The sequence below is a fragment of the Ostrea edulis genome, chromosome 7 (genome assembly GCF_947568905.1).
Source record: "Ostrea edulis chromosome 7, xbOstEdul1.1, whole genome shotgun sequence".
Classification (NCBI taxonomy): Eukaryota; Metazoa; Mollusca; class Bivalvia; order Ostreida; family Ostreidae; genus Ostrea; species Ostrea edulis.
Genome location: NC_079170.1, coordinates 64,951,299 through 64,966,366, shown reverse-complemented (window position 1 = coordinate 64,966,366; position 15,068 = coordinate 64,951,299).

Genomic DNA, 15,068 nt, shown 5'->3' with positions numbered 1-15,068 from the left:
AATAATAAAAATCAATGTAAGTAAACACTTGCGCATAGTATCATGATTTGATGTAAAATCGAGTAGTTACTTGTGACATGTAGTTATTGGGTTTCAGCTACCCCCATATTTTTTACCGGTGTGTCGTATGATATGTGATAACTTGACTAATGTTTGCAGTAAAAGAGCGGTAACTCTTACAGCTGTTAAAAATCCGGAACATCGGGCACATAAGGTTTTGACTTTTACTGTTGCTGAAACCCGCGAAATAAATACATGTAATTGTTATACATCAAGTTGATGTCACTCCTCCTCTTCTTTATTATTTAGGTAAGAATTTGGTAATAGAGCTCGAAATATCTTTGTTACTATTTTCCTTGTTGGCGGCAACATGGTTATATATGAACCCTGGTTTGTTTAGACATTGTTATAAGGTGATTTATGATGTGTTTTCATCAAGTAGCGTGCTTCTTGATGTATAGTATTTTCTAGTTACGTGCTTTAAAGGGTAGAGCAAAGCCTGTTATTTCATTACTAGTTTGGTAAGCAAGTACATCTTTTTAGGAATGAGTATTGAATAGACAGTGTAAGTGGTGTAAGAGATGTATTTTATAATTTTCTGAAATTTTATGAGACAACAGATTGTTCCCGGAATTAGCTACGTTGAACCGTTCGCGGTTTGGATTTTAGAATATTGTAATCTGTTTCCGGTTTGAGGAAAATGTAAACAAATACCGTTATTTTCATGTATCTTTTTAGACCTTTTAGACCTGGTAACTTTATTAAATAACATTAATCTACAGGTAGACGTCACCATTAGCCATACTTTAATTCTAATATGTTTTACGGCGTGACCGTGTTTGAGGGCGAAGCAAAAAAGTTTTGACATTAGTATCTATATCCAAAACAGGACAAAAACAACCCGAAGTTAGCACGCGGACGGAGCTGTATCAAAGCATCCTAATTTTTGGACATTTGATCCACCTATATATTAAACGCGGGAAATATAACGCAATTGATGTAAACAGTATATTGTGACGTCATATGCAGCGTCGTTATTTAGCAAATTACAAACAAAGCGTTTGAACCACAACAAAAAACATGGCGTTAATGGTGGAGTGATTATGATTAAGAAAATAAGATTTACATGCTTTTACGGATTTTATGTATAACATCTCAGAACGACGTGAACTAGGGTAGACGAGATTCAAAATGGAAGAATACATGTCCACGCGCTAATATTCGAATCGACGCCATTGGTACCAAACTTTTCAAGTTCCATAGGTATGGTTTAATTTTTCATTATTTTCCTATATTTTCCTTTTAAACATGTATATACGTGTTACCTATAGGGAGAGCTCCGCTCTCACGGCCCTTCGGGCCGTGAGAGGGCTTCGCCCTCTAGTAAGAATGTAATTTGTGCTGTGTTGACACTGTAAATCCCCTAGACGAAATGAGTTTATATATATAGTATTACATTGTTCATGTTTTCTTTTGACTTTTGCTGTTGCTGAAACCCGCGAAATAAATACATGTAATTGTTATACATCAAGTTGATGTCACTCCTCCTCTTCTTTATTATTTAGCTCTGCCAGGTGCGGGTTACATACTCTTTCTAATTAGTCTTGGGCCCACGACCTGTGGAACCACATCTCCTAGCAGCATGCGAACAGCGCGCTAGACCGCCCGGCCATCTATTCAAGACAAAACTTGTTTTCGATGACGATGAAATTCTCCCCACTCTGGCACACGATCATTGAGAATGGAAATGGGATACAGTTATTTATCGTAATAGAGGATCATACAAAATGCACATTGTGTTTGAAATGTCTATAAAGCACAGAAATAGCAACGAACTCTGAAATAAACATAACTGCCCCAAGGGACGAAATCAATGTCGGATGAAAATTTAAATTCAATTAGTTAAGGGGAGGGGAATAAAAACTCCCGCAAGTTTCTGTCATCCGACATCGATTACACTTTAGTGGAAAAAGGAAAAAGACAAGCGACTGTTGAATACCACATAATATTTAAAACATATTAATGAACATTTAATAGCTATAATGTACACTTTCATTTGTGAATAAACAGTAAAAAAGGTATACAGAGGTATACAGAATGTTATTTATAATCGTACGTTTCTTTTCTTGTTATTCGATTAGTTTCAACATTTGTCATATTAAGTTTTAAAGGGGGGGGGGGTTCTTGGTGAAAACTATGTGAACTTAGTTTTTTGTGAGACATTGAATTTTTGATCTTGCCCCTAAGTGAAGAATATCGTTAAAACCAGACGTCTTTTTAGGAAACGAAGTTTGTCAATCCTCGCCCATTCTACATGCATTCACAGGATGCGACACAACGTCAAGAATGTTCGGCATCGGAACAGGTCCTGTATAGTCAAAATGTAGACAAATCGAGAAAAAATTCTGTATATGATTAATTTTTAAATGGAGGCAGGCTACTGACAAACAAGTTGATGGTGAAGGTGTTTCAACTGTTTCGTTTAAAGTCAGCATTTCGCGAATTATATGGTCGTTATAACAATCTACTTTGCCAATACAACCTATCATTGGGTCAAATCTGTCTGACTTGTTTCATATAGATTGTTAGGCCGTTTTTGGCACAATGATATTGAATAAGGGTAACTCCGTTTGCCTTATTAAGATATAGAGCTCACGGCGGGTGTGACCGGTCAACAGGGGGTGCTTACTCCTTATAGCCCATAGGCACCTGATCCAACTTCTGGTATATCCAGGGGTCCGTGTTTGCCCACCTCTCTATTTTGTATTGCTTATAGGAGTAACGAGATGGATCACTGTTCGTTATCTTCACCTTCCTATATGAGGATTTCATAGAGAAAAAGATATATTCTGGTGTCGATGTCATATCGACTTTGTACGATGGAATACCATAGAGACACTTATAGGAGATTTGCTTTGTGAAGAATTGTCTAACACAATATCATTTTTATAAGTTCAGTCATTGCCACTAACTACTAACTACAGCTGCAGAAAAGGAGCACTGCAAGATTTTTTTAAGTCATAGAGTGGACTAAAGAAATGATTAATTTGGATCCATCGAATTGGGGCTTATCACTGCTTTCAGCAATTCTTGTATCCGTTAAAACTAAATTACAAGTCGCGCCCGATAAACTTTTGAACGTTTTTCACTGTAAATGCAAGGCAAATTGTGACACTAGCCGTTGTACTTGTAAAAACATGGACTGAACTGTACTGCAATTACTCAAATGATCACTTATATAATTATCAGGCACGTAGCAATAATGGCTCTACACCTTTTATCATTACATGCAAAGTTGATAAATTTTTACGTACAGAGGTCGATTTTTAGACAGATTGGTTGCCCTCCCTCCTCTTTTTTTTTTTTTAAATAGCATTGTCGTGAACTGTACACAGTGGAAGTGTAAAATTGAACTGATAGAACAACCTTAGCCCCCCCCCCCCCCCCACCACACACCATCAAGGATTTTTATAACTTTGGATTAAAATTTACTTGTCAATTTTCAGGCAATATTGTGAATTATCTTCACACCCCCCCCCTTTTTTTACGATGCTGCGTGCCTGCATCATTTTGCTTTTAATTCTAGGTATAATTCGCCCCGCGGACTCGTCAGTAGATTTACTGTTTTATAGAAGAGATGACAGTGATCTTATAAATTTAAGAATAAAACCTAGTTTTTCACCTGCAACATATTTGATAAGACAAGATGTGTTTGTGAAACACAAATGCCCCCGATAATGGCCAATTCCGAAGATGGCCAAGGTCACAAGGACAAATATTTTGGTACCAGTAGAAATATCTTGTCACAAGAAATGCTCATGTACAATATGAAAGCTCTAATATTTACCATTTAGAAGTTATGACCAATGTAAAAATAATTTATTAAAAGTAGGTCAAATGTCAAGGTCAAAAAGTTTAGTACCAACGGAAAGGTCTTGTCACAAGGAGTAATCATGTGAAATATCAAAGCTCTATCACTTACTGTTCAAAAGTTATAAGCAAGGTTAAAATTTTCAAAAAGTAGATCAAACTCCAAGATCACTGGGTCAAAAATGTTGGTACCCACGGAAAGGTCTTGTTACAAGGAATACTCATGTGAAATATCAAAGTTCTATCACTTACTGTTCAAAAGTTATTAGCAAGGTTACAGGATTACAGAATTACAGAATGACAGACAGGACAAAAACAAGATGCCCCCGATCTTCGATCTCAGGGGCATAAAAATATCGAACATAATGACCGAAAGCATAATTATTTCAAAATGATCTCATTCGAAAGACCTATGGCTGTCGAGAGTTTGGCAAAGGAACATGTAGAAAATTACTACACATAGTTTCATAGATTGATTGATTTATTGTATATTGTCTAACGTCCCTCTCGAGAATTTTTCACTCATATGGAAACGTCACCATTGCCAGTGAAGGGCTGCAAAATGTAGGCCTATGCTCGGCGCTGATGACATTTGAGGAAGCAGGATTATTTATCGCGCCACACCTGCTGTGACACGGTGCCTTGTTTTTGTGGTCTCAACCGAAGGAGTGTTCCATTTAGTCGCCTCTTACTACAAGCAAGGGGTATGGAGGACCTATTCTAACGGATTCCCTCTTTGGATTTGAACCATTGTACTAAGAACCGGACTTTTTCGAAGCAATCTCCCTGTTGGTCAAACACATGTATTTACTGAACTATACGTGCGCGTCGTGAAGACTTCCAACCACATTGCTTTGAATTTCAATATGACAGGGTTGAAATGAAAACTGTTTTATCACATCAGTATTTTCTCTTTTAGATATGACTTTAATCGGGATGGCAATTGCTTGTGACCGAAGAACCATGAGTGTTTTGTTTGTCAACCTATCTTGAGAATGATGCATAGAACATAAACTTTCAAATTCACTTTCTAATTAAGAATTACTATTTAACAATTACAAATCATGTAGAAATTTGATTGAAAATTATACAAAATATTGTATTTTGTCTTTATAATTTGTAGGTCACCTGAGTAAACTCAGGTGACCTATTGCAATTGGTTTGTCGTCCGTCGTCGTCTGTCGTGCGTTAACAATTGAACATTTTTAACGTCTTCAAATATAACTACCAGTCCAATTCTTTTCAAATTTCATATGAGGCATCATTGGGACAAGGGGGACATAAATTGTAAATTTCAGGACTCCAGAATCCCTGGGGCCTAGGGGCGAGGCAAAAACTTCCCCAAATTGACAAATTTTCAAAAATCTTCTTCTCAAGAACCACACACATGTAAGAAAAACTAAATAAATAGTGATGTAGAACAGGAAGGCCTCTACCAATTTGTAAATTTCATGATCCCCGGGGTAGGGGTTCTGACTCCAGGGTGGGGGCAAATTTGGTATATAGTGTTAATGTGTGAAACATTTAAATAACATCTTTAGTGCTATTGATACTAAATTGAAAGTAAATAGATATTTAGAAAGAAAAGGTAGCCCTTTACCAAAATTGTAAATTTAATGATCCCAAGGGTAGGGGTTTGGGTATCAGGGTGGGGCCAAAATGGTCAGTTATTAAATGTGTGGACAATAAACATTTTAAACTTCTTTTTGATAACTATCATTCCAATTCTTTTCAAATTTGGTATGAAACATATTTGGAACAAGGGAAACATAAATTGTAAATTTCAGGATTCCAACACCCCTGGGTCCTTAGGAGGCAAAAGGTGCCAAAAAATGACCAATTTTCAAAAATCATCTCAAAAACCACACACACGTAAGAAAAACTAAATGCATGGTGATGTAGAGCGGGGATGCCTCTGCCAAAATTGTAAATTTCATGATCCCTGGGGTAGGGGTTCTGACCCCAGGGCGGGGACAAATTTGGTATATAGTGCTAAATGGATAGAGCACATGTAGTCTTACCAAAATTGAAAATTTGATTTTCTCCAGAGTAAGGGTTCTGCCCCAGGGTGGGACCAAACTTAGTATATAGTATGTATGTGTAAGTTTGCTGATACTGTATAAAATCTGAATGCATACTAAGGAATAGCAGAAAAGGATGTACAAAAAATGGTGAATTTCATAACCCAGGGGTATGACCTTAAGATTAGTCACATCTTTTGATGTTTTAATGCAAATGTACCTATCATTTAAAGCCTTTCATCAGTGTATGCACTTTTGAGGGCAGTGAAGTTTTAAGAACACATCTTGGTTTATACTGATGCTGAACATTATAATTTAGATTTGATTTCAGAACAGGAAATGTTTTCTAGATACTTTTTCACTAGTATTCAGGTGACCGATAAGGCCTGAGGGCCTCTTGTTTGTAAATCTACCAGTTGGAAGAAACAGATCAAAAGTTTTGTAACGTGAAAGAAGGAAATGCAAAATATCAGAGAAGTATTTAAACATGGAGACTCTTTTGCTATATTATTGATCAGGTGCTTTACCACTGAACTTCATGTATCGGGTCGGGTAGTTGAACCAGTATGTGTATTCACCCACGGCCCTTATTGCCTAAATCTTTACATTCCTCTCTCCTTCAATTATCTTTGCCCTCAAAGACACCCGACCTACGTTCTTCGTTTTGCCCTTGGCAGGATTTTCACCTTCAGATCAAAGGATGTCAATGACACCAAAATATTAAGAAAAGGAGAAAATGTTTGGGCTGGACCCGGAATGGAATCACAGAATCCCTCCATCACTAGTCAAGTACATAACCACTGACCCAACCAAGCCACTTACTCCATTTTCGTTAGTATATCGCAAATTAATTAGTATTTTCAATATTTTTACATTATACGGTTTATCTTCTCTTGATAAACCAGGCGATTTTAAGCATATAAAATTTCACCATTGCAAGGGCCATAACACGTACTCTGTTATAAGTATTAGTATTTACTCAGAATGGCATTCTCGATTTCCTTTGATGGTTAACCAAAAGCCGCAAGGTGTCAAAAATTTAACTGAAATACAGATCCTGAGCATCGTATATGTCTTATGTCTTAATCCTTTGTCATTTACTTCATTTACATTAAAATACATCTTTATTTCAATCAGTTTTCAAGTCTGGTCATCTTGTATAACGAAATTTTAACTTTACCGACGGCAAGTTATTAAATATTTATCAATCTAAAGGACACATATCATGTTTTCAAAGTCTACAAAATTACATGCATTTTGTCTTCTTTATGCTTATAGTAATTAATTCTAAAAGTTCGTTCGCCGAAATTCTGCGATAATTAATCACAATACAGACTTAAATCTAAGCCCCGATTTCAAAAAAGTCTAGTTAATTGGGTAGGTAGTCACGTGGTACAGTGACGTCACACGCGCCTTTTGGATTGTGAAAGTACTGTGAGATATTATTAAAAACTCAGCTTTTAGGGGCCTAATTTATTCACCATGGGCAACATTTAAATTGATATTAACAAATTTTCCGAGTTTTATATGTTTTCACCACCTGTGCATACAAATAGCGATGTAAATACCCAAATATAGCGAGGAAAGCGAGTATGAAATCAGCAATATTGCTAGTAAATAATGTTTACCAGGGTATATGGGTCGCTGTCTACAAACTGTTTGATAATATTATTCCTTTATACATCTATAATTGGCGCTGTTTTTTTAAATAAGCAGTGCAATCATTATTTATTTTTGGATTAGACAAATGATAATACGTTACATTGTTGACAACTAGGCCCTATAAGCCAAGCTAAATGTACATGTACTGTCACGGGTGCATTTCGGAGAGAAAGAAGAAAAACCCCCAAAGAAATCAATAAAGATAATCAAATTTAAAGTGGAAATAACATTATTTTATTTTGATAAAGCGATCTCAAATTATTAATGTTTTTGAATTGTGATCTGCGCGTCGTTAGGAAGTGGGAACACGGCGTTATACTGACGCACTCAAGATGTTTCGAGTTCAATGAGGAAATAGGCTAATTTTATGATTCAAGTTAAAGTTAGGAAATACAATATTCTATTACTTATATATTTAAAAGTTCAATTATTTTGTATCATTGAGATTTTTGTAAATCTACCAGTTGGTAGAAGTTACATTGTATATGTTGTTACAAGGTGAATGTCAGTTGATCCGAGTGTGTATTGAATTTGAAGACTGTAGGCCTACCAGTGCTTATAGCTTCGATATATTCATTTTCTCTCAGTTTATCAGGGTCTCTGTCCTAGCAGTTTTTGAAAAGGTGACTTGGTGTTTGTTTTTAAGGTCAAGTTCTTGCTCCAACAAAAAATTACCCACGTCTTTCTTCTCGTACCTTCCTTCAAAAAAATTGAAAAATACTCCGTCTAAATCCTTTCTACCGACAATTAGTACACCCGAGCACGGCACAAAACATCTTAACATAATATTATTTACACGCCATTAACGTGATAATTGGTTTTTGTCGCTTAAATCTAATCTGTTTATGAAATGGCTAATAGATGTTTTCAAACCCGAGGGCAGATATGACGTTACACATAATGGCGCGTAAAATAGCGAAAGTAAATATGCGTATTGCAGGATTTGAATTTCATCGTTTTCAAACTAAAAAACTAATAAAGTGTTTCATTTAAAACATATCTAAAGTAGTTCTAGGCATGAAAAGAATTAATTTTCCTGAAAAAGTTTAGAAACATGCGTTGTGTCCTTTAATATATAATAATAAGGAAATTAATCAATCGAAAATGCTTTTTGTTTCATGAGCCATGCCTGAAAGCAATAAAACTAGGGTATCGAAAGCTAAGAGCACCTATGTCCGGCCACTGCCAAAGATATACCTTTCTCCCAGCGTTGTACCCACTTCACAGGCCTCTAAGTGCTATGTTATCACACGCGCCATCTGATAGTACCAGGGTGCATGGGGAGGCAGCTGTTCCGGTGTCTTCGACAAGAATTTACTCCATGACCCAAAGTCATGCAGTACCAGTGGAACCTAATATTGAGATGCAAAGAGCCCTAACAGCATTCACCCAGAGTCAATCTAGCCAGAAATTAGCGCCACATCAGATACAAACGTTCAGTATGATATGGAATGGCCCACACCTTTCCAAAGTGTAGTGTCTCGTGTATCGCAAGCATTGAAAATGATCTTATTATTATTATTCACAAAACCAGCATAGGATATTGAACATCATATTTTTTTCTCATGATGGCATAATCCAGGTCAACCAAAAGTATAAAGATGAAAAGATAATGTCCATTTCACAATGGACTGATGCCTTTTTGATTTTTGCTTCCATTTGTAGTACTTACATGTAACACTCTACACAAGCTATAAATTTGTTTCGTTACATGGCAACAATTAGAAAGGGTGTAAAGCATTCAACAGATGTTCCCAGTTAGAGGGATTATGGCATTCAATTTAGATTGAATTTACCCTCAGTTGGGGTTCTGTTGATGCAGAATAACATTCACGGAGTTTGTGAAAAGAAGAAATGTGTGTTTTTTCATATTTGTGTCAAATGTGATGAATCACACTCTTCTTTGAACTGTAAGCCTTCCCAGATTAGCAATGTCGAACAATTCCCCCAGTCAAAGTCTGCTTCACAGCAATTCCCCTTATATATTCCTAGAGACCAACTCGCACTATCACCCAATAAATTATGGAACTTGGGACATACTCCAATTAACACTGTTAAATTGTACAAGTTGTTAATCAATTATCCGGACAAGAAAGTTGTCAATATATCAGTACATGATGTTTAGAGAGATTTATTTGTTAAATTATCAGGGTCCTAGAATTAGAGTTGATTATAAACAAGAAGAATATAAAGTCCGCGACTAGCCACTCCAGTGAATTACCAGTCAAGATTAAGACAGAAATTGATCTACACTGTAGGTAGGGTTTTAGGTCCCCTTCCAGCCCCTCCAATATCCAATTTAAGGCGTTATTCAGTACCACAAAAAGCAAGCTGGGTGGAGCATGATTACAGAACTCTTATATCCCTATGGACATAGAATAAATGATTAAATGGATCAGCAAGTTTGCTCAGTGAACTACGCTTCCCAAGTGCACCAGAAAAAACCCCACAAGGTCCTTGTACTAGCTTGTCATTTTTAGACGGGGTCACGTGACCCCGTCAATTAGTTTACTGTCAGTCGAGGCTTCAAAACGAAAGCCGTGCGGAGAACACATGAATTGAATCTACGTGGAAGAAAAGAGTGCATCAATTGCGCTGATCATTTGGTACACAGATTTGAAAAATATAAAACCAATATTTTGAAAAAACAATCTTTTTATTTTTCATTGATTTATTAGATGAATTTGAATTTCAAACAGAAACGATTGTTGTTTCCATGAACCAATATTCTTACTTTGTTTACATCCGGCCTTTTTTACGGAAGAAACCGAGAATATGTGAATGTATCCGGAGTTTGTCGTATTATTTATTCTATGCACGCAAAAAATAGTTTTAATGCAAGCCAACAATATTACCCCCCGACAACTGTACCGGCGAGTTTTTTGGACGTTTTTCTTATTTATTTTGAAGTCAAAAGGTCAAAGTCTCTTTTTCAGTATATACTATGGCATGTCAAACGTTGCAATATTTGATCTTTTTCATTTGTATTGTATAATTTTCCATTTGTATTGTATATTTTTCCATTTGTATTCTATATTTTCCATTTGTATTGTATAATTTTCCATTTGCATTGCATAAATTTTTATTTGTATTGTATAATTTTTCATTTGTAATCTATATTTTCCATTTGTATTGTATAACGTTTCATTTGTATTGTATCCCGGGATTGTTTATTTTGATTTGTTACGATGGATTTCATTAGTTAACGTTGCTTTGAGAATTGTTTTCTTAGCGCAAGGGCCGTAGCAATGAGAGTTCTTTAGCGTGCCTACGTAACACCTGCCGTAACACAGGATATCTGGTTTTAAGGTTATACTGGAAAGACCCGTGATTCTCACTTTTTTAAAAATGTCGAATGTTTGGCAAAGGAGCAATCACTACCTATGTTTATGTCTTAGGTTTGATACGGCAATGGCAGGAGCGGGGCTCGAACTCACGACATCCCGCCCACAAACCAAGCGATATATCACTGAGCTACCGCAACAAGGTCCATGCACGACTAGTTATTTTTAAAAATACGTAGCTAGCAATGGCGAATCCAGCCCCTCCCCACATGATCTATTTTTATAGCACATTTTATTTAGTCAGAATTCAGTAGATTCAGGGGACTTGGACCCTTGGGTGTAACATCGACTTTGGTTTGTTACAACTATTCAATGGATTAATCTTGAGTTATCGTTTATCGAATTTGGTAATGCGCGATATGTTGAAGAGGTCAAGTTCAGGAGCCACGTTTCGCAGGAATAAACTGCAATGGCGTGACCCCCCCCCCCCCCCCTCCCCCAAATCAATTGCTTTTATGCACCTATTGTGATCAGCACAATCAAACTAGTCACTGGCTGATCTAGATAATTTTGAACGAAAGGATGCAGTAAACTGCTGGATGGCCTAGGGGGGGGGGGGGGGGTCCCCTGAAACAAGTGCGTTCTGACAAAATAAAAGGTACATTCATGCTTTTTTCGACAGTTCTATGCAAAATAAACACAATATCATATTTGTGAAGGGAAGAAAGGGGGGGGGGGGTCGCCCGGCGCAAGATTCCTCATTGATAGCTACATATGTATTTTCAACTAGTCCTATATGGAACCGGTCGCGGTAGTTCAGTGATATACCCTTTGGTACGTAACGGTGAGGTCACATGTTCGAGTTCTACTCGTGTCATGACTGCGTCTAACCTTTAACGTAAATATAGGTAATACTTCGCCAAACGCATAGCTATTTAAAAGTGAGAATCACCGATAATGTGACCTGTGTTGCAACTGTCGTTGGCACGTGAAAGAATCCCCACTGCTACGCCACTGTGCGCTGAGCATAGTAAGTCTATTTGTGGTACGTCACTGGCCTACAGCTGGTGACGGCTAGATATAAGTGGGACCTAAACTAATGAAATCCTTCGTAACAAATCAAAATAAACAATTCCTCGGATAAAATACAAATGAAAAATTTTGCAATGCAAATGGAAAATATAGAATACAAATGGAAAAATTATGTAATACAAATGATAAATATAGAATACAAATGGTAAATTATACAATATGAATAGAAAATATAGAATACAAATAAAAAAAAAATTGACAATGCAAATGGAAATTATAGAATGCAAATGAACAATTATACAATGGAAATGGAAAATATAGAATACAAATGGAAAATTATACAATGCAAATGGAAAATATAGAATACAAATGGAAAATTATACAATACAAATGGAAAAGATCAAATATTGAAACGTTTGACATGCCATAATATACTGTAAATTTGTATATTTATGATCACATGTATATATCTTTCATTGCATAGGAAACTTCTAGTCCTAATGTGTGTCAAAAAATTGAAATTATGTAAATAATTTGTTAAAAATGTCTACAATTTACATGTACATATTTACAGTTCTAGTAGTTTAGAAACTATTTCTATGTCCCCGAGATTGAAGATCAGGGGACATATTGTTTTTGTCTTGTCTGTCAATCTGTAATTCTGTCTAAAACGTTAACCTTGCTAATAACTTTTGAACAGTGAGTCATAGAGTTTTGATATCTCATTTGAGTATTTCTTGTGACAAGACCTTTTTGTGGGTACCAAAATTTTTGATCCTCTGACCTTGACCTTGGAGTTTGACCTACTTTTTGAAAACTTTAACCTTGCTAATAACTTTTGAACAGTAAGTGATAGAACTTTGATATTTCATATGAGTATTTCTCGTGACAAGACCTTTTTGTGGGTACAACATTTTTTAACATTTGACTTTGGTGTTTGACCTACTTTTAAATTTTTTTAAACTTTGGTAATAGCTTATGAACAGTAAGTGATAGAGCTTTGGTATTTTATCATGAGTATTCCTTGTGACAAGACCTTTCCGTTTGTACTAAACCTCTTGACCTTGACATTTAACCTACTTTTAAAAAGACTGACATTGGTCTTAACTTCTAAATAGTAAATATTAAAGCTTTCATATTGCACTCGAGCATTTCTTGTGACAAGATCTTTGTACTGGTACCAAGGTATTTGTCTTTGTGACTTTGGCCATCTCTGGAATTGGCCATTATCGGGGGCATTTTGTGTTTCACAAACACATCTTGTTTTATACAAGTTTGGAGTGTTTACATGTCCATTTCATTATAACCTTTTCTGTTATATTGAAAATAGCGACAGAAAGCCAGCATTGCAATTTATTTAACCCTGATCAGGCATCAGTCTGTATTATTAACTCAAAATCTCACATTGCAACAGTACTATAGTCTTTGCACAATCATAGTTCACTGTTCTATATCGATGTTATTACTATTCAACAGTATTGCTTTTACAATTGTTAATTGTTCAAACACTGGCATATGCATAATATTCTAAAATGCCTGAATTTGCAGCACTTCATGTCATATTGTTTCACTTGAGAAGACAGTTGTCTGGCTTGTGGACTTGTTTATTTATGTTGGATTGTAACATGTAAATAATTTTCATTGCATAGGAAACTTCTAGCCCAAATGTGTGTCAAAAAATTTGAAATTACTATGTTACCAATTTTGTTACAATGTTTACGACTTACATGTTATCTCTCGCTGTGGCCTTCAATTCGACATTTAGATATATCGATGACGTTTTGTCTATTAACAATAATAACTTTCATTCATATGTCGATTTGATATATCCCTGTGAGCTCGAAATAAAGGACACCACAGAGTAGTCCACTTCTACTTCATACTTAGATATTTTATTGAAAGTAGATATTAACGGCAAACTGACAACTCAACTGTATGATAAACGGGATGATTTCAGCTTCTCTATCGTCAACTTCCCATATTTATGTAGCAATATTCCATTATTACCTGTATATAATCCAGGGGTCCGTGTTTGCCCAACTATCAATTTTGTATTGCTTATAGGAGTTATGAGATTGATTACTGTTCTTTATCTTCACCTTGCATGTTCTTGTTTAGTTTTAGTAGTTTAGAATTTTTCTTACTAAAGAAAGAATTGGACTGTTTACATATCCACTTGATTTTAACCTTTCATGAGTTATTAACAGGTTGTATTGTGCAATTTCAAAGTATGCCATTATCAATTTTATCTTTAACACTTGGTTTCATTATGTTCGTCCATAAAAAATAAGCTATCAAACATATACTGTCATATGTCAACCTATCTTTCTGTTCTGCTGACATATTAAACTTTGTTCCATACCTTTATCTATATTTCTTTTCATTTACTTTATTATAGCATTCATGCTTTTTCACAAGAGTTCAGCACCTGATTTAGCTAAGAATAGCTGAAGAGTTCAGTGCACAAGTTAAAATGATGACCCTCACTATAAGATACAAACCAAGAATATTGAGGTTTAATAAGGAAGGAACTATCTCGGCGAAATGATAACCAATGATATCGAGTTCTGGATCATATTGATTAAACAAAACTGGCCACAAGACTAGAAGGTCACAATACAAGCATTCCTTTAGATATTCGTTTTGGCCTCAAAACAATAAAAAAGGAACAGATTCCAAGAACATTTCGATTTTGAACACTTCTTTTCTTGTATCAAAAACACGAATAGGAAGTTGTACGTAAATCTGCAATTGAAGGCCTATGTATGATTAAAGTATTTGTCTGGAGAGTTTTCATATGAATTGTCATATTAGCATAACTGCACCATTTTTTAAAGTTATGCATTGAATAAATTAACCCCGTCTTTCAGTACTTTCAGGACTTTGATTAGTGTTAGGAATAGATTCAGTGAATTGTACAGTTTTGTTTCAAGGTAAATGTAGATGACTTGTTGAGGAAAATTAAGTATGTTATCTCTTGCAAGAAAGCAACACAGAATGAGATGGAATAATCTGTTGGTTCACTTACATTTGTGGTAAAAGCGTTACCTGGTGGCAGGGCATTTTGTACAATAATTTACGAGGTATTGCAAGGTGCAACTATATCTTTTCAATTAATTAGAATATCAGATGAGATCAAGTTGGACCTTCAGGGATGGGGCGTATTTCTTGAAATAATTAATAACCTGATTCCATTTCC